Genomic DNA, 23,284 nt, shown 5'->3' with positions numbered 1-23,284 from the left:
TTAAAAGTTGCCTTTTTTTAATCAGTGTCAGCTGCATCTTGAAGTGCCTGGAGCAGCTCCTAGCTTGGTTCTGTGCCACAGAATCTTTAGGGTGTTTAGAGGTCTGCCGCTGATTTTGAGTGTCAAAGTCAGTCTAAAAAAAGTGAGACTTGGGGCCCAAAATCAAATAATGCTTTCCCAAATAAAATGTTTTAACCAGATGCTGTAGTAGAAATCATAGCTGTCCAACTGCTCACCTCCAGAAGTTTTTTCTCTTGTGGATAAATGACTGCTGATTCATTTAGAAGCAGATCAGTTTTGTAGTTGATTTGATTGCCTGTCCAATCGCTCACTTGTGATTGCTTTTTCTGTTAATTACAGTATTTTTTCGTATTCAGCAAGGCTTGGTATTTTTTAATATAATCTTAGCAAGGAACTTAGTAGTGTGTTTTGGCTGTTTTCTCCACTCATGAAGAGGTGCTATGTTAACACTTCTGCAGTGCCAGAGCAGCACAAAGTCACCAGAACCTACCAGTGAGCCTGGCTCTGCCTATCCAAACACAGTATGGATAAAAACGTTGGCTATGGCTGTGCTGTTGGAAAGGTGGGGGGAATATTTTGTAATCTGTAATCACTTCTGTGGTGTATTTTTGTGGGGCATTGAAATTCTTGTTAAAAGTGTGAATTTATCAATATATTACTCTCATGCACATGTTGAAACCAAGAGCCTTTTGAGGTTTTATTTCTGCATGATTTTGGGCGAGATTACGTAGTCTAATGTGACATTGAGTTCTTCACCTTTAACTTGGCGAGGGAGTGGTTCAACCAAACCTCTTTGTGTAAATAATATCTTACCCCCTCAACAGCCTCACGATCCACTTGGATACCCTAAGTTAGAGTGGACTGAACTGAAAGCCTCCAACTTCCCCTGTCCCGAATCACCGAACTTGGAGGTGGATTTGTGTGGGTAGAAACTGCCTGTTTCAAACAAGTATTTTGAAATGTTCCAGCAGTTTAAGGGCTGGAAATTGTACATCTCTTCTAGGCATTTTCTTTGTTTTCCACAGTTCTCATGCTAGTCTCAGTAAAACACTGTTAATTGTGCTTTACCCAGTGTTAAGGGGGAGGATGGTTTTCTGTTCTCCCCTGCCCAGCTCATTTACAGGCCGTAGTGATGGACCAGCAGTGGCAGCACAGCAATATTGATCTCTGAGGCTGTTCTTGAACACTTTGGTGCCCTGTTTTAAAACATCATCTCACGTTCATCCATGCTGACATGCAGACAGCACTTAGTCACTTACTTATTCATATGACAACCTGTTCTGCTGCTGTTCCCATGGGAAAAGCAAATGTTTGTTTCTGCAACTTAAAAAAACCTTGGTGTGCTCAGCAACCTAGAAGAGTTCTATGTCCCATTCCCACTGTGGGCCCTTTTAACTCTCTTAAGTTACCTGGAAAATGTTTCTTTTGTACTATTATAGCTCTTGTCCCAAAGTAACAAAGCTCACAGTCACAGGGGAGAACACATAAGGTGTTCAAAGCAGCAAAACCATCTCTACCTGTTTCTGAGGGTAGGATATCAATTATCCCTCAACAGCAGTGTCACGTGAATGTGTTGCATGAGGCAGCCCCTGCTCGGGGATCCACTGGAACTGCCAAAAATCAAACCAGAGGCCACCTGCTGTGATGTTCATTGAGTAAACTTACTACTCTGGGTAAGGAATAAGCTGCTTTTCACATTGCAAACTGCTTTCTGAAGAGGATCTCCCAAAAGGAGGCTGCATGATGATGTGTCTGTGGGGGGCAATAAGAAGAAACAGTGTTAGATGTAGCAATAGTTCTTAAGAAAATGCAAGCATTTGAGCATTATGCTTAATGGTCAAAATGACTTCATCTGGGAAGACAACAGGAGGGGCCTAAGGGCTGATGTCATTACTCCATTAGCCTTGGGAGTTGTTGGCTGTGATGGGAATGCCAGCTGAGTGTTGGGGCCACTGTCCAGCCAGCATGGGTATGGGATGGCTTAGGATCCTTCACATCTCCTTGCACTGGAACAGGTTGCCCAGAGAAGTTCCTGCCCCATCCCTGGGCCAGGTTGGACAGGGCTTGGAGCAACCTGGTCATGTGGAAGGTGTCCCTGCCCGTGGCAGTGGGTTGGAATGAGATCAGCTTTAAGGTCCCTTCCAACCCAAACCATTCTGTGACTCGAATTGGTGTATAAATGTACATTTTGAGCTGTCATTTATCACTGTAGACAAAACTAAGCTGGGCTGAATATTATATTTACAGCAGAGAAGATAGTAGCCCTGGCTGTGGTTGCAGGCTTCCCACAGTACTAGGGAAACACAGGACAAATCCAAGCCAACTATTTTTCCAGATTTTGTGCCAGAGTTCAGTTTGCATAGGTGGCAGTATTGGAAACTCTCCAGAGAAAGCTTTTTGTCTGACCACTCATTTCTACTTGCTCTTCTTGTCCTGAATCCCACTTGGGCTAAGCCTAAACCTGCCATAGCTGACACAGCCAACCCCTCTGCTATCCAAAAACTCCCTGGTTTCAAACCTACTGCAGATTGAGACAAGCGAGTCTCAGAGACTGAGCTGGACTTTTCCATTTCCTCTGCTTGTCGGAGCCCAAAGCTCTCTTTTAGTGAGCTGAACCCATCCAAAGGAGCTAAATGGAAAACATGGATTATTGGCAGGTTGCTTTCTGCACAAATGTGTAGCTTTTCACCACTGACATGGGTAAGGAAAGTATCCCGTGGTGGGTTGAAACTCCCCTACAGGTGGGTTGGGAAATGTGTGTTTGCCTGGGGGTTGTTCTTGGTTCTCTCCAGGCACTGGGGGCTGAGAGGGGGAAGGAGCTGTAACTTCTGCCATCAGGAGCTGTGTCTGCACCCTGGCTGAGTGACTGACACCCCTGAGTAGAGCAGGAGCCCTTAAGAAGGAGCCTTGGGATGAGTTCTCAGACAGATACTCTGCTGTTGAGAAACTTCGGGAAATCGGGCTGTTGTCCAATATCCCAAGATACAGAGTAATCAGGTTCCACAAATAATAAAAGTTCTGAAACTCTTATATAGGTAATCTTCTAAAACACACAAATACTCATATGGAAAAAAAATTCCAGTGTTCTTACTCTTGGAACAGTTCTACCAAGTGGCCACCCACTCTGGTCCCTTTCTGGGAACCAAAGCTCTTGGAAGCTGAACCTTTTTCATCTGGGAAGCTGTTATGGCAGTCTTGGGAACACAGCCACCTCCTTTCAGAGCAGTGAGTCCTGCCTATGCCTGTAGGGAGCCACCATGGGTGGGCACAAGGGGGGGTCACCTCTGAAATTCAGGGCTGTGAATGGGGTAATCGATGGGTGAATCCACAGGCAATGCCCCACAGATTGAGAACTCTTGTGCCTTGTATGCCTTGAGAGCAGAGGTTAAGGCTAAGCTCTCCTAAAACTCCTGAAGCCTGAAAGCTTGAACAGCCTCTGTAAAGCTTTGCTGACTGTTCTGTTATGTTGGAAAGCAAAGGAAGGATCAACATCTCATGACTGTGATGTTATACTGAGCTTGAGCCTTTTGAAGGCTGAGGTTCCCCACTCTTCCAGAGAATATTAATTTTGTGCTGAGGTTTGGAAAACCAGGCAGTGTTACATCCAAAAAGAAGAGCAATTAATAGTACTGGGTGAACTGGCTGATCTCAGATGTGCAGAATCTGTTCCTATGGGATTCCCACTGGAGAGGGTTCCTGACTGCAGCAGTAAACAGTCTGAGGCATTTGTTAACCATCTAAAAGTCTGCCTTTCTTTACAAATTAAAAACCATCACACCTCTTAGATTCATTTGGCTCCTGGCATTTGCTCAGTTGTTACTCTGTTATATTTTAATGGTTACAGTAGTCCCACTGCAAGCCCTAAGAATTTGAAGTAGTGGAGAAGGAACAGCACAGCTGTTGTACAATCCTGATATAAGGTGGCCACCTCTGACGGAATTCACTCTCTTGCCCTGCCTATTTGAAGTCTGGCTTTTACATTAAAACATAGTGAAGATACTAAAATACTGTGTGACAAAAGTCAGTGGATGTTCGTTTTTTAAATTGGGAACACCTGAGTTCAGCTCACAATACTCAGTCAGCAGGCTGGGACCTTTGACTACCATTTATTCAAAGCAGCTGAATTTGACTCTTGAGTCCATTCTCATCAGTTTACTCACCTTGTGAGCTCACCAGTGACTTCTACCACCACATCTCCTGCCACTGCTCTTTTCACTTACAGATGGGAGCTAAAAGGTAACTATTTTAAGTGTCCTTCCTAGTTCCATCTTAGACTTGCAGTTAAAGTATTTAAATGCAATCTTGGGTTTATGCCTTAACTGATTTTGCTGAGATGACTCCTGTGTTGGGCATCTGGTCGGGTAACTCACCAGAGTGGATTTTAACTTCGTATAAAGAAAGTTTTCTCTGTTCTCTAGTCCGGGAGAAACAGGAGCTGTGCAAAGCTGGCAGGCATTGCCAGCTGGAAGCAAGGGGACACCTCTCATTAGAGGCCTCACGAGCCTGGGGTTAGAAAACTAAGCTGAAGCATAATAGGAGTATCAGCGTAAGGTAGAACTCGCCAGTGAGAAGTGAAATGCTGACTAAAACAAATATCTTTCCCAACCTGTGCAGCTGGATTGATTGGCAGGCTTGATTACTCATCCTTTCCTGTCTAGACAGAGCTAGTTTTGAGATTTCATATAAAAACGTTAATACTTATCATGTTTGATGGCTGTCTTGGTGCTGGGGTGAGGTTCCATGAATTACTGTCAGTTTGATTGGAAATGGAGGTGGGGAAAGTGGTAGGAAAATGGCCTCAACCTTTTGCTGTATCTCAGTGGAAGAAACATGTTCTTTTCCATGGGGGCAGAAAAGAGGGAACCTTTCTCTGCCCCCTTTTAAGAGTTCAGTTACAGCAAATGCCCTTGGCCTATTCTGGGCTGGCATATTTGGGGAAATCACGGTCTGTTTGTCTGTAAATAAGAACTGTTCCACCACATGAGGTCTTGACATAAACCTGAACAAAAGCAAAGCTGTCAGAGGTATCAGATGTATGGAGAAGGGAAGTAGATTAATTTGTACCTGGAAGACTTTTATATCTTTATATAGCTTTTATATCTATATATAACATGTCTTGTTTAGAGGTATCAAGGCTGAAGGTGACTGTGTAACCTGGGCCCCAGGCTCAGTGCTGAACAACCACGGGCAGCCTGTTCACAAACTCTGTGCATGCCCAGGCAAGGCAAATTCCATCTGCTGTTCTTCTTGCAAAGGGATTTCTCATTCCTGATGGGGGGAAGAGAGGATGAGGAGCCCCAGAGCTGGCTGTGTGCTGGGCAATCTGTAAAGGGGGCTGTTTGTCCGTCCAGTAGGTTGTAGATGGAACATCAGAGCTGGAGACCCTGATTTGAGTGAGTCCAATGTGTTTTGGTTGATTCCAATAGATTCGAGGGGAAAAAACATGAGAAATAGATTTTGACCTTGTCAAGAGGTGGGATTTTGTTGGAGAAAGGGGGTTCACTCAAGCTTTAACAGGTATTGAAGCCACCCTTTCATCTTTTATGAAGAGCGTTACGCTAAGTGCTCGCTGGCTGCTGTTCCAGGAAGCTGGCACAGGCCGAGTGGTGAGGAGCTCATTTAAATAGAGCTGGCCTCATTAGCATTCCAGATGCTGAAAATGTGCACAGCTGGATCGCTGCCCAAGAGCAGGCCTGCTCAGCTGTGGCTTTTCTGCTGGCCTAAAAATAAAGTTCAAACTGACTTTATTAAAAATCTCTCTCTCTATATATACCTATATAAACACACATCATGGCCAAACTGATGTTTGCCTGTTGCCTGCCTAAAGGATGAAGTGCTGCTCTGTCCTTTGCTGGTGGATGGTGTCGCATTGTGGGACCTACACCCCCACCCAGGGGTTGAGGTGACAGGTTAGGTTTGCCTCACGTCAGTGCTGGGATGTTCTGCTGGTTCCTGGGCTCAGAGAGCTGTCACTTCAGGGTATTATATCACCTTGATTAATGTGGCTCTATCCCCTCTGTGACCAGACTGGAATTCCATCATCCCTGTGCAACTCTAACCTCTGGTGAGTTGGGATGGTTTGAAACCCAGCTCTTTTCAGCAAAAGCTGTGACAGGTGATTGTATGAAAATAGCAACTCAGGTGAGGTGAAAAGCGGATCAAATGATGTTAAGAACCACCAGGGCAATAAAAAGAATAAACCAAACTCATGATAACATAGAGGTCCTCAGCACATCCCTCCTGTAAGGACTGCAGGTGGTATTTGATACTCAAAAATAATAGAACACAGTATACAGAGAAGGGCAAAAGCAGGTGAATGGTGCAGAATGGCTTTTGTACAAGAGGTGACGGGAAGTGTTATTTGTTTTAGTGTGGAACAGATGAACAAGAAAGAACTTTCTTTATCTGCATGACCTGCAGGGAGAAGGTCAGTAGTGAAGGTATAGTCACTCATGGTTTAAAAATCAGAGGCATTGAATTCAGCTGCTAGCTAGAATCCTCAAAATGAACGAGGAGAGGTACTTTGTCGCAGGACACATGAGTCAGGGGTGCAAGTCATCGCCAAAAGTTGCCAAGAGGCTACTGAATTAAAAAAAGAAACTCACAAAACTTTGGAGAAACTACCAGAAGGAAGATTTATTGGGGATTACTATACACAAAGAGTCTGTTGGAGCATGTGGACTCTGGCTCAAGAAGTCTGAGCTGCACGTGGCCAGAAGCAGAGAACGGTGGGAGGTGTTGCTAAAGGCCTGTCCTCACATGCTTCCCCCACAGCTCCTGCAGATGTTCAGCTGGGCTCTGGTGGCCCCATGGGCTGATCCAAGCCCCCTGGCCAGGTAAAAACGTCTGGTGTCAGTAGGCTGAAGTTGAAAGGCTGGCTTTCCAAAAACCAGTCACCTGTATTTAGATAGCCCTGCATGTCTAGGTCTTTATGCCCTGTGTTGGTGGCAGGAAGGAGCAACTTTCTCCAGCTCCTTGGTGCAGGTCTCTTTCTTTACCTCACTCTGCCCATTCCTGGGTTTCTAGACAGGAGGGTCTCTACTCAGGGTCTTAAAAATGTCTAGCCTGTCTATCTGAGCAAGTCACTCGTTGACACAAAGCAAATGAGAAGCTTCATAAATCACAAATGTGAACAGGATGGCTTTTAGGGGAAAGGGAGGAATGAGAAAAAGCTGACAAATGGAGTGCAGGCAGAGGCTGAGGGAGAACAGCATCAGTGAGTGTCGCCCCAGGCAGAGGAGTGATGGCTGCAGAGGGTCAGCAGTGTGCTGGCAAACCACAGCTGTGCTCAGGGAGTTAGGCTCCCTCCTGAAGCGTGATTCCAGTTCCCTGGGGTAGCGCTGCACCTTCCAAGGGTGTCTGAGATGGGAAATATCTGTCTACCATTTGTTTACCTACACGTGGTGGCTCAAGGGAGTGTGTTTGCAAATTATCCCTGTTCCCAATAAGATGGTGGTGTTGGATGTAACCACTGTTTTCCAGTCAGAGCCCAGTTCAAAGTTGGTCTTGTGGGTTTATGGCTGTCTAGTTCCCTCTCAGTTCTGGTACATGGGCTCATTTTTAATTAAACACCCATCATTTGAGGAACTAAAAACAGTCCAAAAAAGTCTTGTTGACCAAAGTCTGAAAATATGAAATGTTCTTTGGGGGGTTTTGGGTGTGGATTATGAGGCACATTTTAATAATATTTAGTATGTCATGTTCGAGCAATGTTTTTAAACCTCAAAACTCCAGGGAAGTTCTGTAGGCTTTAGCAAACAGATGTTAGCAGTCAGGAACGAATTATGAATCCTGCCCAAAAATATTCCCTCCTGCCTATCAAGATATCCTGACGTGGAACACTTTTGAGATATGCCTTGTATGGAAGGGACACAATGTTTCTGCAGGTCTGTGAATCAACCCAGGAAAAAAAGAGGTCTTGAATCCCTCCTCACCCATCATCAAGGCAATGTATCATTTGGGGTGTCCTGATTACATTGTGTGCACTGATAAATACACTTTTTCCCTACCAGTAGTTGCCTAAAGTTTAGGTCTAGAGGCAAAGCCAGGCAGGCAACTCCAAAGGTTTTAGGGTTCTTCTTATTTTTTGTCAGTGGGAAGCACAGGATGCTCCGTGGTATCTTCCTCTCTGTTCTTCACAAAAACTATGGACTGATTTTTATTTATTTATTTTTTTAATATTATTTCTCTGATATTCCAGTGTCCAGTCTTGGTCTGAATTGATGTATCATTTTTCTTCTCCTATCTAACCAATGGATCCAGTTATATCTCCCCTTTTATCCCTCTGCTGGCTTACACTTGCATGATTCTTTCAGTGAATGTGAGAGCCCCAATTTCAGCGTGTTTGAAGTGCTGATTTTTGAACTTATGGTAGGATTTATTAATAATTTAAAATGGAGGAAAATCCCCCTTTGAAATAGCTCTACTTAATGTAAATGCTAAATTTAGGGACATGTTCCACTACTATTTGCCTTGATAATCATGGCCACTCTTAACATGAAGTTTGCCAGGCTTTTATGTGACAGTGAGGTGAAATTGGCTGCCTGTGAAAAGCAAATACATTTGACTGATACACACTACTTTTATCTGTGTGGTATTTGTATGACCTCTCTATTCATCTCCAAAAAAATCTTCTCGTGTCTGTATAATATTGTCTCATTTTACAAATGATTCATCCTTTGTGGTGGGAGAAAAAGGACATAGGGAATTCCCTAGGAAAATGTTGCATTAGCCATAGCTTCAGTTTATTTTTCTTCTGTGGAAATCCATAATATTGTGGATCAGTTCTTTGGAGACCAGCCCAAACTCACTTGGGTGCTTGAAATGAAGTTCCCCTCGATTTGGGATCTGTGGTGGAACTATTACCTAGAGAGGTATTAATTAAAGTTAAAAGGATTGTGATGTCTTAATTACTTTCATGCAATCCCCAGTAATTTAGAAGGAAACTGTCAGGGAGGCAGCGATGAACCTCAATCAGAGGACTGTCAATGGCATAGGCCAAATAAATGTTCCTCTGGGACTGGTGAGAAGGAAAAGAGGTGTTCCAGAGCAATGTTAGTGGTAGTATTTTTGCCTAACTCGATGCATGAAGCCTCTGGAAAGGTTCCTTTTAATACCTGACCGGGCTTAGGACATGTTCCCAGGGTTCAAAGAAATACATGGACTTGGTTCTTTCAACACAAACCCAGCCATTTGCTGGCAGATTTGCTGTTTTAAGGTGAAATTCCTTAAAAATGGCTCTGTCAACCTCACAGAAATCAGAACTGAAACATCTCAGTTCGGGGAAGTGCAACATAGTTGTATTTATAACCTTCTGCCGTCTGAGCCACTTTAAAACGAATGACATGCTGAAGAAAGGTAGAATTTGCAGGTTTATTTTCTTTATTGCCTTCACTTCTCTAGTGGCTGGATGTAAAGATACGTTAAAGAATTGCAAGCCCAAGAAAGGCGCTCCCTGGAATGTTTTTGAAAGCTTCCAGAAATAGACTCTGACGAGCTTGGATTGAAAAGTGCAAAATTCCAAGCACAGAAGCTCACAGGTTTTGTAGGAGGCAAAGAAGGCTCATGTTTATAGCCGGTTTAGGCCTGATCCAACTCTTGCTGGTGTCAAAGGAAAGGCCTTTGCTTGAGTTCATCAGCAAACTTCCCAGCCCTGAGAGAAGCAAGATTTATGGAGAAAGCTGTAAATGGGCAGTTTACACCTTTCTCCCTGTTTAGCAGGAGAAGATGAATGTGCAGCAGTGTCGATGCTGGAGGCATTTGAAGCATGAGAAGGAGCAACAGTGCTCAGATGCTGTCCTTGCACTTCTCCAGGGTTTGAAGAGGGCAAGCAGTGACTGCCCAAGTGGTGGGCTTGGAAAACGGTGTCTGGCTTGGTATGTTAGGAAAAGCATCAAGTGTTTCTTTTTTTTCAGAACACAGGATAAAGTGTGACAGCAGCACCGCTGGGGCACTGGAGACAGGCCAGACCTACATATTTGGCTGGAGAGGAAAAACAACCATCTCTCTAGAAAAGGATGTAAACATTAAGTTTTAGCTTTCTGTCTTACCCTCTCCTGTGACAGAAAGGAAGCCCTGTCTGAGCCATTCTGCTGCTCTGCTAAAAGCTACTGTAATGCAGACTGTGTTGAAAAGGAGCAATTTAAACCAGAGTTTTTTTCTTTTACTGTATTTTTCCAAGGGATGACTTTTTCACATAGGTCCCTTCTGACTCAAGAAGGGAGAAATCATTTAGGAGGAAATAAATCTCCGCTGATGGCTACTCAGAAAAGCAGCCAGTGAGCATGGGTGATCTAATATTAATAAATGCCAGGGATGATGCACTGAGTAACTTTGCAGTTGTTTTTGTTATGCCATTAAGAAGTTCAGCTTTAGGCTTCCAAGAACCTCAGGCACATTTACTTTTTTGGGGTGTGGGCACTGCAGTGGAACTGAGAGTGAAGTATCAGTACAAGGAGTGAAGAAGACTCCAGCAGCACGTTGTGATTATGGTACACTCAGTTTGTAATATGTGAGTGTAAGGCTGGGAACCTACGGATTGCAAAGGGGCCTTGCACCCTTTCAGCAGGGCAGGATTTGGCCTTGGAGTGGCTGCTGGCCAGGGCTCTGCTGGCTTTGGAAGTCAGGGAAACTCCTGCTCAAAGAGTGACTGACCTGCTGTCTAAAATGATTTACTGCTGCAAAGTCACGTCAGACCAGAATGGATTGATCCATTCTATTCATAAAGTCTTCATGGCTCTTTATGCTCAGCCTGGTAGCTGAGGACAGTGGATCTGTTCCGGTTTGAACTGGGTGCAAGCAATTTTCACACACTCAGGACCCCTTTGTGCTGTGACTGATGCCCCACCTTGAGCCTTCTATTTCTCCAATCCAGCATCTTCCTCTCAGGCCCTTTTCTCACATCTTGTTAAAGCTGTTGAATACAAGACCACTTCTGTTCAATCCTCAACTGCAGTCAGCAGTTGGAAGGCCAATCTAAATCTGAAATCACAAGTTTCCAAACAGTGTTGCCAGAAGACTTTTATTATAGACTTTTAAACTGTCACTGTTTCATTCTGTTGTATATACGAGGTATGGAAATATCAATGAGCCATAATTGTTATAAATCTGATTAAACAATTGATAGAGGAAAAGTGCTTCCCAATATAATATTGCAGCTTTGATTTAAAGAAAAGACAAATAATGAAGCTGTCTCATTCTCACTGCTGGACCTGAGTCTGCAGGGACTGAAGAACATTGGATGTGATTTTGTGAGTTATTCTGAGCTATGAAACAGAACAAACGTGGAAAAATACAGGAGAGGTTTGACTTGTGATCAGCAAGCTACAATCTGAGGAGATGGCAGAGCGGGGGGAATTGGGGAATGCATCTCAGGCTGCTTATGCAGTGCTGGGATATTGGTAGGGAAATGTGTGCTGGGAATATAAACACTCCAGCTCTGAGGCTACCCAAGGCAATGAACAGGCTCCCACTGACTGTGCCTTGGTGTCAGACCAGGCTGCTTCCCCCACCCTCCGAGCCCGGGGCTGGAGTGCATTTGTCCGGTTGAGTCACCCGGGCTCTCGGAATAGCGACCTCACGTTAACGCAGCTGGAACAGCCAGAGCCTGGCCGGGGGCCTGTTCTGATTTGGTGAGATGTTCTTGGCAGCTACCAAGCATTTCTAAACCAGTCCTTCATTAAATACAGTTTTATGTGCCAAGGTGTGCCAGCTTCACTTTATATGCAAACTGTCTGAAGGGGAGTTAAGTGCAGACTGATAACTGTGATACCGGCGGGAGCTGCTCTGCCAGCCAGGCTGGGATAGCTGTCCTAGGGGATAGGAAGAGCCGTTTGGTGTGTCAGGCAATGTCATTTCTGTCACCTTTCATCCACCCCCATCTATGTGAGCCCAGATCAGGCCACAGAATCTCAGCAGGTGGACTCCCACTGACCTCTGTGGGGGGGGGTGGGTCTTCTGGCACAGAGGGGCTTCTCCAAAATAAGCTCCAAGCCCTGAGGCCTTGCAGGGCACTGACTGCTCTCTGCCGTGTGTGTCCCAGCTGGTGTCTCCTGTAGGGTTGTAGAGCAAAGGATGGCGATGCTGTTGGGTGGCTTTTTCTGCCTTTAGGGGAGGGGATAAATGCCAGTTTTAGAAAGCTAATTTTAATGAGTGGAAATCACTTAGCGGGTTGTTACGATGCCAGTGCCAAAGACAGGAGTAGCAAGTTTTGTTTTCCAAATGTGTTTGGCAATCCTGTATGATTGGGACCACTGCCCCCTTTGGCATAGCACTGTTGTTGGACTTGCTGAATTTGGCCTTCCAGGGTCTAATATTTTGCTGTTCATCATTGGCATGGCTTGTGCGTGCCCTTCTCTTTGCACAACCATCAGGAAATCGGTAGAAGTCTCTTTTGCAAACCCTTCCTGAGAAGGAGAGGAGGAGCCAAATGCAACTCCAGTCAAGAACCAACTTTGCAGCTTTTGCCTGCAGTGAGGAGTCAGTGTGTGAATGGAGCAGTTTTAGTGGCACAAGAGCAATCCCAGACGAGGGGAGGGTGATAGCAATGTTCCTCTGCACTCCTTCATCCCAGCTCTGTTCTGGAAGAAGAGAGCAGGAACCAGTGACATCAGCAGCTGTTGGTTTCCCAAGAGGAAGCAAGTTTACCTGCAGCCAGGATCTTCCTTGGCCCTGGACCAGCTTCTACATGTGCTGACTCCTCCCAGTGAGTGAAAGAGCTGCAATTCTCCTGTGCCCTCAGCTGGGGTGGGGGGATTGGCATGTGTCTCCTCTAGTGGAAATGTGGAAGTAGCTGTGGTTCTTACAGGTGGGAATAAAATGTGCTTGAGCAGTTTTCACACCCTCATGTCAGTGAATAAATGTATTGACTCTCTGAAAAGAGATCCCTAGCTCTGTGTGCCTGTGTCCTTCCCCCAGAGGGGATATGTACTCCAGTTCTAGGAGTGGCTTCTTCAAGGACTGTTGTTGTCACACAGATGCCTCATCCTCTGTGTAAATGTGGCACCTGAGCAAAGTGGGCACTTTTTTTTGCCTGCCTGCCTTGTCCATGCTGTGCCTTCTGAAGGGTGCTGTGTATTTGCAGTGTTCATTTGTAAGCTCCTGCGATGAAGCTGTCTCATTTCTGTTGCATGTATATTTCTGTAGTGTACAGAGGGAAGTGTCACTCCCTGAAAAATTCACATTTGAGATATTTTATCTTTTTCATTCTGAAAATGCAGTGTTTTGTTTGACCCCTGGTGGGTCAAACAGAGAGATCACCTCTATTTCTTGATGCACTCAGAACTTTTGAATCATTTTGGATGGATCTGTAACAGAATAGCATGTTTTAAAGTTCAGCCAGGGAACCAAAATGTAATTATTTGCGCAGCTGTAATCACAGTTCAAAGGAGATGTGACTCCTCTGGAAGCCCCAGGTGCAGAGCCCTCCTGAACTCTGCATCCATGGAAATGCAGGACTGACCATGACCCTACTACTTTGTTGATGGCTGCAGCACCCTGACTGACAGGTTGCGTGTTACATTAGGAAACTCAAGGTATGGCTACATTATTTTGGCAGCCAGCACAGGTCCTCCTTTGCTGTGCTGGATTAGTGTGGCACTGACCTTCTCCTTAGAACTCCATCAGGGGAATCCTCTTCCCTCTTAAAGATCTGACTGGCATCAGGATGCAGTTAAGGAGCTAAGGCAAGAGAGAGGCTGCACTTCCATGTGCACACCTGCATGGGCCCCAAAAACCTCTGCTTCCAAATTCCTGTTGATAAATAAATAGGAGCAGCTTTCATCCTGTTAGCAGCAGTCCAAAAAACTGTGTGAAAATCAACGGGCTTTTTAAAAACAAAATTTTCCACAGGAAGGTACTTGTGTGAAAGTATTTTTTTATTACAACATTTATTTTTTTTTTTAAATGTCATTAAACTTCCAGCAAAATTGTTTTTCAAAACATTTTTCATTTCTGGTAGTCAGAATGTACTCTTGATATTTGCCTTAAAGATTTGAGGAACCTTCTTAAAAACCTTGGTGAGGTTTGAAAAAACAACGTGTGCTTTAAGTGCTTTCAGAACAAATATATTTTAAAAATCTGTTTATTTTGATACGAGCTAAATAAGTTTATACAATTTAACCAGCTTGTCCCTTTGGCTTCCTCATGCCTCCCTCCAGTTGGAGCCAGTGTCCCTAGGAATGTGGGCAGGAAGCAGCCTCAGGAGAGCACTGCCCATGTGGCAAGGGGGAAGTCTCTTCTGCGCCGTCTGGACCTGATCATCTTTATTTAAAAAAAGAATGCTCAAGTGCAAGCTGTGTTTTAGTTCTTATGTGTAGAGATTTGCTTGATATGAGGGCAGAAACATGAATTATTTCCTAGGCATTTTGTTTTCTTTGCAGTTCTGTCACATTCTGTTCTGCCCAAGTGCTGGGACGGGTGGCACCTGTTTTATCCAGGCTGTGTGTCAGGACTGCTTCATGTTCCTTGCAGATGAAAATGGGACAGGAGGGGACTGGGAAAAAATGTGAAAAGGGGACTGAGGCTGAAGGTCCAGATAATTTGGCAAAAAGCCACATGGTTTTATATCACTGGACAGTTTGGTGTGTCCAGTTTGTCTCCAACTGGGTTTTAGTGGAGAGGGGGGAATTTCTGAAAGGATTGCAGAGAGCGCAGCACAGCCAGGCAGCTCTGTGGGGCCTGGGAACGTGAAAGAGAAAGTTTACCAAATTAAACCTTGTTGCCTTTGCTTTTTCCTTTAATGCTGAGTTCTGTATCTGGTTTTAATGGATATTTATTCCCAGCTTGCTTTATAGAGTGGTTATTAGAAAAACAGCCTCTTAAAAAATTATTAAAAATGATGTTTCCATTGGCAGGGGAACATTTTCCCAAACAGAGTATGTAATTACTTTTTTAACTAGCGAGGGACCTGCCATTTCCTTCAGTCACTGACATCTTTTTAATGACTGGGTGCAGAGATTTTATTATTAAAGCTGTCGGGAGACTCCAGCTTTAGCTTGGAGACTTCCTTCTGGGGCACTTCCTCCTGCAGCAAGGCTGTTTGAACAACCCCGTGGGCTGGGCAGGTGTCCAGCTGGATGTATTGATAGTTTGCTGGAAGGATCCAGGAAAGTTCTGTTGCAAAGTTGTGTCTTGACTGGTGAATCCTGCTCAGCAGTGGTTTGCAATCTGCCCAGCCTGAGATTTTGGCATTGCTTGGGATAATCTGTCCCACTTAATTCTGGGGCAAGGATGGAAAGGTGCTCTTGTGTTGCAGCCGAATTGCTGCCTCGTTTCTCTCTCTGTGATTGATGGCCCTCAAAGTCACGAATTACACAAAGGGAGACCCTCAAATCCTGGGAGAAATCCAATGCTGCTGTGTCCCATGGGAGTTAGGGAGGGTTGAACAACCAACCTGCCGTGTCCTGGCTACATCCTGTGTCTATTGTTCCACTTCAGTTCCCAAAGAGACAGAGGGGAAACCCCAATGAAAGGCTGAGTTTTGAGAGTTAAGTGCCTGTAAGTTTTCCTTCAAGGAAACACGTTATAGTTTGGAAGCAAATGTTTAAAAGCTGCGTTTATCCTCAGATAATCCTCCCTGCTCAGATCCATTTGTTCTGCTGCACCCACATTTGTGATGCTGATGTCCTAAGCACGACAGCAAATACCAAACCTCACAGAGGCTCAGGACAGGATGTGGCCTCAAGGAAGACCAGGGAGGGCATGGGCCAGATAAATCCCTGTCAGGCTGTCTGGGGCTGCTTAGATGAGCGGAAAGCCAGGACATCTGCTCTGCTGTCGAACACCACCCGCTCCAACCTCCTGCTGCCACCCACAGCCTCCCGCTCGTGTCCCGTCCACCCGCCCTGTCCTGACCTGTGCTCGGGATGTCTAGACAGGAGTCTGTGCATCTGCCTGACGGCTCAATCAAAGTCATCCTCCTGGCTTGTCTGGACGCCCTGGAAATGCTTGCTCTGGGACACAAACATTTGTGGCTTACCTAGAGCTGTGCCGTAGCCTTAAACCACAAACAGTGTGTGTCCTGGCATTAGCCTTGCATTTACGAGTGTGTTGGCTAAAACTGCCACGGGGATCTAATCCAGAGCCCTCTGTGCTACCCGGGCTGCAGCGATGAGAGATCCCCTTTTCTGACACTTCTGCCCAGATGGTGTTTCTACACTGGCTGCTCCTGCAGTTCGTGCAATTCCCATCTCTGATGGCTGGTAATTCAATGGCAGGCTCAGAGCCCTCAGGCACTGGATTCAGAGACGAGGAGGTAACAGGCTCTGTGTTTGTGGCCCTTAGCAACATGTGTTCTGTTTCGAGCTACTCATCAACAGCGTGGTACTGGCAAATTAGTGGGATTTTAGGGAAAAGTGCATCTGGAAGACTGTCACAGTGGCATTGTCCCAGGGAAGGTTTAAATGTTAATTGTAACTTAACTGAGCAACACTAAAGACTGTCTGTCTGCTGGTGCTACCTTAGTTCAAAATGACAGGATTGCCCCAGAAGAGGCTGAGAACAACTGAGTCCAGGAAGGGATCCCCACATCCTCAGCAGCTGCTGCCCAGTCCCAGAGGGAGATTGACTGCTCCTTCTTTCCTCAGGAGCAGTAGCAGCCTAAAGTGTCCCCTACATCCCCTCCCTTTACCTGCTTGTTTCTGACCCAGGGCCTGACACACACGTTTGGTAACCCAGAGTGGTAAATTGGACCAGTGAACCGCTCCAGGCTATAACATAATCCCAGAAGCAAAGTCTAGCCTGCTCTGTTCACTAGTGCTGTGTGCTGGGAAGCGCTGAGAGTAACTGGGCTGCCAAAGCAGAGGGGGTGATTGATGGAAGGTGGGCGAAGGGGGGAGCTGTTTAAGCTGGCACAGCTGCTGAGACTAACCTGGGCTGCCTTTGCCAACCACCCCAAATCCTGCTTGCAGTGCCACATGCCTGTGGTCTGGACAGCCAGGCATTGCAGTCCTTCCTTAATCCTTTGTCCATAAACTCCCTGTCCTCTGTTTTTCCTTATGCACAGGGTTCAAACCAGTGCACCATCCCAGAGCTCACCGAGCACAGCTTAGGGCAGCAGTGCCATTTACCTCTTCCCAAGAAATCGTGGTTATAGCACATGCTGGCCAGGTCTCCTCAGGGGGAGTCAAACCCAACCTCACCCTTCTCCCCCACCTGTTTTTTTCCAGGCTAGTAGGTGGGATGGATGGTCCTACTTAAAAGTGTCCAATTCTTTGGAAACTCGGGGTTCTGCAGCCAAACCTTCTCTGTTTCCAAGCTGCTGCCCAAAATACTAAGCAACAGAGTGGTGCTTATTGTCAGCTCAGTTCTCCTTGCCTGATGGCTATGGTATGGTGGGAAGAGAGGGAATGAGAGCACCACCTTCCCAAAAAACTGGGTGCTGGGGTCATCTCCTGCAGAGCAGGATCTGCAGGTTTAAGTCCCTGCAGACACGAGCTTGAATACCTTTGTGATTGCCACAAAGCACTGAACTGCCCGATGAAGAAGGGGAACGCACAATTGCTCCTTTCTTTTCCAAAAATAAAGCTTTTGGGCCGGGAATCACAAGTGGAAGGAATTGCTCTCAATTTATGGTTAAGCTGTGAGAAGACTGGATTTAGGGACTACTCTGGTGCAGATCCCAGTGCAGAGCAGTTCCTGTTCAGTGGCAGTAAACCTGCCCAAACACTTCACAGTCCATCTAAGTCACCTGTTCGAGCTTCAGTAGGTGAAACTGCTCTCTAACTCTGCACTCTGGGTTAGTGAGGGGTGATTATACCCTCAAACACATACTATTAATTACAGGAAATGCCAACCTCCAGCTCTGCTCAGCATTGTTGATGTGTGTGCCATTGATCCTCCTTGCTCCAGAAATGTCTCTCTGACCCTGCACCATTTTTACACCACCTTGAAATTTGCTGTGGAAAACCACTTTGTGTGAATCATGCCTGGCTTGCAGCAAGCAGTGGTGGCCTTACTTATGGCCTGGGAGGAAAAATGAGAGGGAACCCAAGGGCTTTGGCTTGAAAGGCATATAAAGGATTCTGATGACTTGATATATTTAGGATCAATCCTTAACTCTGGTGGCAAACAGGAGCAGCCAGTGAGAAAGGCTAAAAACTGGATTTTGCTCACACTGGCACCTCTGCAGCCAATCCCAGCAGGGACAGCTCTGAACTGTCTCTTTGTTTTAATCATGGTGTCAGCTATTGTTATATCCAGTGTTCAAAATACCCCAGCTATCAGACCAGGCTTTTTCAGTGTTGGTTTTGTGTCAAACAAAACACAAAAATGCTGGTTTGCTTTGCCGTTTCTGTAAACAGGCAAGTGGATTGCATAGAGTAGCTTTGTTTGGGGCCTGTGGACTCTGAGGCTCTTTGAAGATGCCTTAAATAAACATCACTTGCTGGTAGCTCCTTATCTAGTCAAACAAGGAGATTTTATGGTTTGAGGCAGTAGAAAGGAAGGAATCAGCCAATGTAAATAACAGTCGATGGCTGAAGGAAGAAGTAATGATTTTTATATTCCTGCTTGTCAGAAAATGAAGTTGGGACTTGCAATGTATCTGTAAAACCTTTAGCACAGGCAGAAGTGTAGCCATCACATGGAGCAGTGGATCTACCCCTTTCCTGAGAAGTTAAATTCTCTTTAAGTGTTTCACTGGAAAAGGACCAGGGTCTGAGTTTCTTGAAACCCTAATGGCCTTACTTCATAAATATTTAATAACAGCATCACTATCTTAGGCCTACTTATGCATCCAGAATACCTTAAAGTGAGGGCTGGAATAAGACTTAAAGAAACCCAATAAATGGACAAAGGAGCACTCAGAGCCCTTGGCAAAGTTCCTCCAGTGTTGGAGCGTTTGGCAGACAATATTTAATAAAGCACTTGTATCCACACTTAAAGCCTTGCACCATTAGTGTTCCCTGCCTCTCTCCTCCCTAGTTTTCCTTCAGATGCTGTTGGAATTACAGGGATGACCACTGTAGCTCTCAAGGTACTTGTGCCAGTAGAAAGCAGAGGTGTTGGGTAGTGTTTGTATCTGCTGTTATTTTGGATGGGCTGGTCCTCTGCTGTGCAAAGATGAGCTCTGAAGAACAGCAAAGGATGGAGTTAAGACAGGGATTAAAAAAAAAAAAAAATCAGAATTTGCTTTTTCTTCTTCGCCAAAAACTAAGAGATTATGACTAGACACAATTTTTTGAGGTAATGTTTTTCACGGGATAAAAAAGATGTTGCTTTCTTTGGAACTTTGGAGTTGGAGGGGGGATGCTGGGAATTGTGAAGGGGATCAGTGGTTGTGTATAGGAGATAACTTGTGCTAATTTTCCCCCCCCATCTTCTGTTGCAGAGTGTAACCAGAGCTATTGCCTGTGCTGCTGCATGGCCTGGTGTTCCCAGGCGAGCAGCACTGAGTAACCCCCTCCTTGCTCATTCAGGACGTGTGTTTTGTGAGGAAATCCCTTCAGCCAAGAGCAGAGCGCTCATAACTCCGCTTTACATGCTGAGAAATTTAACTGCTATCTGCAGAGGGCTTTGAATGCACATTAAATGTTGTTTCTAGCTCTGCTGAGAGCCTGAGCAGCTGGAAGATGGCAGGGAAATGGTCAGCCAGCAGTCGGGAAGCCTCCCCAACTCCACTCAAATGATGGCAACAGGCCACTTCCCCTGTCCTCAAAACTGAAACACTTCCCAGATGTCCAGAAAGGAATTGGTTCAGGCTGCTTTATCCTGTGTAGCGAAACAGGGATAGGAAGCTGTGCTTTCTTATTAGAAACTGTTTTGCCAGGGGAGGGTTTGTGGACAAAATGACAGTAGTGTAACATAGGTAGTTGTTTCCAGGTTTAAGGTGAGTTTCTCACTCCTGAGGTGGGAACAGGCCAGGGAGTGGGGAAGCACAGGTCCTGTGTGGGACAGTCAGCCAGGCTATGAGGCTGATCCATGATAACTGTGGAGGTCAGAGTGCTGTTTTCCTTGGCCAGAAAGTGCCTGCACTGGGCTGGCTTAGGAATAGGAGGATGTGCTGAATAACAGGACCCTGGGTGGCTGCCCAGCTGATGTACAGCATTGGTCATGACACCAGCATTTCAATAGATGTCTTAAAACACGAAAAACTTGAGGATGCAAGCTCCCAAATTCCCATCCTTCACCTGAATTTGAACATTTGTTTTTACAATTAGGCACAGATGGATGTAAGTCCCTTTGTAATGTTAATGCAGCTCTTAGCCATTCACTCCTGTTCATCGGGCTTGGAAAAAGGGCACACTGACCAGAGAGTACCTGGGGCAGGTGTTTTCCTGGACAAATGGTTTCCAGTTACATGGGGCTGGAAAACCCATGGACTTTCTGTAGCCTGTCTGTTGGGGCATGTTCTTCCCTCTTGGCTTGTTTTAAGCTCTGCAATATTCAGGATCTCTACCCTGATGTAGACCTGTACTGTGGCTTGCACACCGGGCTTGATTTTGGTAAGGGATGAATCAGAAGAATAAAGAGGGAAGGGAAGAAATAGCAAAGTAGGGCTCAGAAATACTTGGGTTTAAAGCATTATGGTTGCTCAGAGATGAAGTATTCAATTTATCCCATTGAAAGAAAAGGGATGTCATGCTACTCTTTCCATGTATCTCATCCTCTTCTCCGTCCCTCACTGTTATTAATTTATACTTTATTCCTCTTGTTCCCTCATATCTGGGTGATAGGGAAGTTTTCTTTTTTATTTTTCAGATAGGAGGAACATAAGGCATCTAAAGACTTGCACAGGGTCAGTCCAAGGGCTCTGTCTGAACCACCCTTTGCTGTGTTATTTACCAAGACAAGCCCTACACTTGTGCCCGTATTTCCTATTTTTATTTTTTTTTTAATCCAGTGTTTGCATCTGGCTTTTTTTTGAACTCAGAGTCATCTGTGGGTGATAAAAATGCCTCCCTGTGTCTGTAGTTTGAAATGAAAGGTAACACACATTCCTCTTTCTCTACGTCACTTCTCCCTCTCCTTCTTCCCCAGACTGCAAAGTCCCTTTCCCGATGCTCACCCTAATGAGGCTGGAAAGGCCATTCTGGCTTGGTGCATCACTCTTCACCTACCTGTGTGTTTTTCCCCCTCCTGGACATTCTGTAACCTGTGTCCAGCACCAGAACTGGCCTCTGGAGACAGAAGCACTCTAAGCCTGCTCATCTTCCCTCTGCAGCCGGCCCGGTAGGGACAGCAGTAACTGCGGTTCCTGACCACAGCAAGCTGTCCAAAACAAACGGCTTTTATGTGAAATGCCCAACAGAAACTCAAGCTGGGATGCTGGCTGTGTGGTGAGGGGTGAGAATCAAGGAGGTGATTCTCCAGGGGCCTCACCAGGCTGCAGAGCAGGTGTTTGATTTCTCTTCATCCCCAGCAAACCGACCCTGTTTAGCCCAGCCGCCCTCTCCCCCTCCCTCCTGGGCTGAGCACTCAGTTGCCCTCGAGCGCTGCTCCGTGCTGGGTGTGGATTTATTGGAAATTCAGCAAGTCAAACCTTTGGAGATGTTTTTCCAGGGGCTGGGAGCTGTGCCCTACCTGCTCCACCCTGGAAGCCTCTCGTGGCAGGCTCAGTGCCACAGGGCAGAGCTGCCGAGGGAAGATGGGAACAAAGAGGGGGAACATGAGGGGCCTGGGGTCTGACAGCCTCCACAGCAAAGGACATGCCTGAGGCTGTGCAACCCCTCTTTCTTTATAACCTGCAAGGGGAAGTAGCAATGGGAGTTTGTTTTGTGATTTCTTCTGATAAGAATGAGGAGCAGTTTGACCGCAGAAATTTTGTTTGGATTTCTCCTGAAAATCTGGAAAGGGAGGACTGGTGGAGGTTTTGTCAACAGGGGAACCATGTAGATAAAGCTGCTGAGTCAAGGGACAAGAAGGTTTTAACCCAAGCCATTCGTGCTGTGGGCAGACCCACACTGCCTTAGGAAGGCTGTGATGTGAATCCCACCTGGGAGGTCTCCAGCACCAGGAAAGGGGAATCACTTGAGCAGAGGAGACTCCTTCCTCTTCCTTGCACTGCTCTCAGTTAGAACAGGACCTGGTAAGTGGGTCTCTTGCTGGCTCTTTAGCAGAGAGGCTGGGGCAGAGAGAATGCATTTGAAGTCATAGTTTGATCCTGCTTCAGGCAGAGAGCCCTCACAGAGATGCTCATGTCTCACTGGGAGCCCTCCTGCTGTGACAAACATGGTCACACTGATAGGTACTAGTGCTTGCTGACACCAAGCCTTGCCATGGAGGGGGTGCTTTTAGGAGAGGGAAAACAAAATACCAGGTTTGCTGGATGAAACAGGAGTAAGAAAGCCAAGCAGCCAAAGCTTTTGCTACCCTCCAGCCAAAATGTCTGTGCTTTGTGCCACATTCTTCCTTTGAGGGCTGTTTTCATATTCCTTTGCTCCAGGGCAAATCTTGGTGCTCTACCGGAGATATTCCCTGCCCCTTTTCCCCATTCCTCCCGGCCCTTGGTTCCCCCTTCCCTGGGAGGGGGTGAGAGTGCATCTGCCTGCCAGGAGTTCTGCTTCCTTTGGCAGAATCCTTTATTAAAGACAGGAAGTGTTCTCCAGGCTGGAGGTGGCTCTAGATCTGCTTGTCTCAGGCTTCCTAGTGACTCATCTGTCTGCAGCTGATACCATGTGGTCTGATGTATTTTTTTTTTTTTTTTTTGAAGCGCAGACAGAGTTACGTGTTGAGATATTGAAAGGCTGATTTCTGTTTTGACTGTTGTCATGTTGGCTCGCGCGGCGCAAGGTACGTGTCACTTTTTGGGGTGAACCATTCTCATTCAGTGATTTTATTAATAGCTTCTGCACTCATGAATGGAGGGGAAAAAAAAAAAAAAAAAGAGGCAACTTGTTGAAATTGGAAGGAGTAGGAGGGAACTTCTCATTTTTTCCGGTCTGCTGTGAATTTCAAAGGCTTTCCCCAGAAAGAGAGACTCGAGGAGGCTGAATTTCCTTCTTCCTGAATGGAGCCTGGGCTAATTGCAGCAGATCTGACTGGCTGTGTTATGCTACAGCACATACTGAGACTTATGAATGAAACCTGTTACACATTAACATGTTAAATATACACTCACGATGTCTGGAGCTGTGTGGTAGTAGCAGCTTCAAGGCTAAGAATTTAGACTAAAAAAATTAGGCCAGCACATTGCCTTTAGGTTCATAAAAGAGATAAAGCTAACATACAAATTAAAGCACGAAAGAAATCAGTTTAAAAGGATTGTCTGAGACAATCTGAAAGCATTTCTCCTGCCACTGATGATCAACCCCAGAAGTAAATGGTA

The sequence above is a fragment of the Empidonax traillii genome, unplaced genomic scaffold (genome assembly GCF_003031625.1).
Source record: "Empidonax traillii isolate 1590-97213 ecotype Southwest subspecies unplaced genomic scaffold, ASM303162v1 scaffold284:size1552100, whole genome shotgun sequence".
In the NCBI taxonomy this organism is placed as follows: domain Eukaryota; kingdom Metazoa; phylum Chordata; class Aves; order Passeriformes; family Tyrannidae; genus Empidonax; species Empidonax traillii.
This window is presented reverse-complemented; position numbering follows the sequence as displayed.